A 3,081-nucleotide genomic window follows, 5' to 3' on the forward strand; every position below is an offset into this window, starting at 1 on the left:
AAACACACTAGAACTTATTCACATATATCACACGGGATGAAGTGCCTTTTGAGTAACTGAGACACCAAATGACAATGACTTACAGAAGGGATGTTCTTATCTCTCTTGCATGAAAACCTGGAAGAAAGTAGTCTAACTTAAGACTCAATTCTGTAATTTTTTTAAGTACATGGATTCTATATTGTTTTCCTACTGCTTATGTGGCCCCCAATCCCAAGGCCACCTCATTGACCAAAATAGCTGCTTCAGCTCCAGCAATTTTATAGCACTCCAGCCTGTAGAAATGATAAAGGAACAAGAAGAAAGGTCAAAGGAAGCATGATGGGCAAAGGATCTATGAAAATGAAGATTCAAGGCAGCCACGTGATACTTCTGCTTATATCCCATTGGTCAAAACTGAATGACATGGTCTCATCTTGCTTGAAAGAGGCAGGAAAATGTAGTCTTTATTTCATGTGATCATAGATCCAGTTAAGTACTGGGGACTCTACTACTGCATAAGAAGGAAGAATGGATATAAAGGATAACTGGAAGTTTTTATCAAGGCATCCAACTGAGTGTTTTTCTATTCAGTATAATCATCACATGAAGCTAAGTACTGATTCCAGTGATGCTGTCATTGGCACTATTTTTGAACTGCCTTCAAAGCCATTCTTTTGTATGTATCCTCGGAGATGTCAAATATTCAGTCTTAAAGAGTAAATTTGATTTTTTAAATCATCAAAAAGTCATCTCAGATGAAGTTTCATGTGTAAGTTTTATGTGACAAAATTAGTTATGTCATTTGAGGGCAAGAAGTTAGATATGACTTCAAACTTGTAAGTCCAGTGTATTTCTGGAGACAATGACAAATTCCTCACTGCTGGCACCATCCGCTCCACTCCCCTCCTCCACCGCCATCACAATCATCATTAGTACTACCACTTAGTGAAGACTGAAAATTTATGAGGATTGTCATTTTCACATATGACACTTTCTACTTTAAACATAACGCTCAAGTAAATCTATTTAATGCTCCTTAACTTGTAACTTCAGACCTGTAACCATCTGTCTGAATAATATGCTCTACCAGCCAATGGTATGTCATTAAAAATCTTACACTTATATTCTTCTTTCCTAAGATAAAAAGAAACCTATCTACAAAATTTACGTAGAGATGCTCTAAAATTAAGATCTTATAGTAGAAAAGCTATGTGGGGCTTATTTTAAAATATCACATGATATGGTGCTTCCACTAGTTAACTGAAGGATATCACCCTCTGGAGGTGACTTGTTAATTATTTGTGCACTTCATTATATGTTAGCTCAAAATATTAAATTTCATTCTTACAGAAATTTGAAATTAGGAAAAAATTACAAGTATTGGCTATATTTTAAGTTACTTTCTAGAATTTGATGTCTAATTCCTTCTGCTTTGGAATCTTTATCAATTGTTCCAAACCAGAAAAGTAGTTCTTTGTTAGTTTTCAGACCTCAGCTAGACATTGTGCACGCGGGGCCTTTCCCAGACAGTGGTGCCCCTCCTGCATGCCTAGTAACACTGCAGTGCAGTGCGTCGTGCTTGCCTGTTGGTCTTTCACCAGATTTAAGGTTCCTTTAAGGTTGGAACTGTGACATAATCACAGTCAGCAGTGTGCTGGAACTTAGGCATTTAATAAATCTTAAATTGTTTTAGACTCTCCTATCTTAACTTCCAAAGCTGAATGTATATATGTATTTCCATGTGCTCTTTTAGCCAGATTTCACTGGAAGTTACTTGATAAGTACTCACCGTGAGTTGTTCCGAGATACAAATCTCCCATCAATATCATACGAGGGATAGTTATGGGAGAGGAAAAAGGGACAAGGGGAGAAGAAAAAATAGAGAAGGGAGAAATTGTAGGAGAGATACTCAGAAAGTTTATTAAGAATAGCAATTCATGAGGTCCTGGATTCAATACCCAGTACCTCCTCCAAAAATAAATACACCTGTTACCTTCCCCTGCCAAAATAAAATAATTAAACAATATAGTTTAAAAAACAAAAAACAAACGAAAAAAAGAATAGCAATTCAATCTTTTTTTTAACATTTTTTATTGATTTATAATCATTTTACAATGTTGTGTCAAATTCCAAAAATATGGAATGCTTCACGAGTTTGTGTGTCATCCTTGCGCAGGGGCCGTGCTAATCTTCTCTGTATCGTTCCAGTTTTAGTGTATGTGCTGCCAAAACGAGCATAGCAATTCAATCTTAAAAGTGATTTTTTGGGGACCAAAAATAAGTTTTCTTATCCTCTAAATTAGAAAATCATGAAAAGGACAAGGTAAGATTAAGAAGAAGAATGGGATATGACTGAAATATCCAAAAATAATGGGATGTAAATTACAAACTCTAGAATTCCTGTTAAACTACATCATGCTAATAGCTCAAAAGGGAAAATATATGATCCTTTCAAGTGATCTCAAACCTCACTCGACAAAATTCAAAATCTATGTTTCATAAACATCTTTGGTAGAATAAAAATATTTTTGAAAAATAATAGTTTTTATTGCATAGTACCTCTCTGAAGCCAAAAGTCACCATCAGTAAGCTTAATGGTAAACCACTGGTAGAAACATTACTATTAAAAGCATAAACAAGACAAGAATGTCCACTAATACCTCCATTATGTACATTGTTCTAAAAACATTAGCAAAACAAATATGCAAGAGAAAGAAATGAGGTAACACTGAAGAAAAGGAGAAAATTACTGATTGTTGCAGATGTAACAACTGCATTTTTGGAATAACAGCTAGAACAAAAAAAACCTAGAGAAATCAGTAAGTTGGATGATCAAAAACTTCATATAAAAATTATTAGATTCCTTAGATCAAACAGTAACCAAATGTGTAATACAATGAAAGGAAAAACACCATGTTTAGAATAGCCTCCAGAGTCAGCTTTTGTTGTGTACAACGAAGAGCTTTGAGCAATCTAGAAATAGCTGTCAACAAATATGTGGGCAACACAGTTTGCAGAACTAGGGAGAACCTAGGATAGAATCAGATAGAGGCTGATGGCTCTGAAAAACTAGCATTAGGGACAGGATTTTTGTAGGAC

The 3,081-nt window shown here is 35.0% G+C and overlaps 1 non-coding gene across 1 annotated transcript; it reads right to left on the reverse strand.

The window, feature by feature from the left end:
• Positions 1-2,113: 2,113 nt before the first annotated feature.
• On the reverse strand, positions 2,114-2,220 carry LOC116666684. Its single transcript, XR_004323592.1, has one exon. It is a non-coding gene; the product is annotated as a U6 spliceosomal RNA (small nuclear RNA).
• Positions 2,221-3,081: the final 861 nt, after the last annotated feature.

This window comes from Camelus ferus, chromosome 1, assembly GCF_009834535.1.
Source record: "Camelus ferus isolate YT-003-E chromosome 1, BCGSAC_Cfer_1.0, whole genome shotgun sequence".
Lineage (NCBI taxonomy): Eukaryota > Metazoa > Chordata > Mammalia > Artiodactyla > Camelidae > Camelus > Camelus ferus.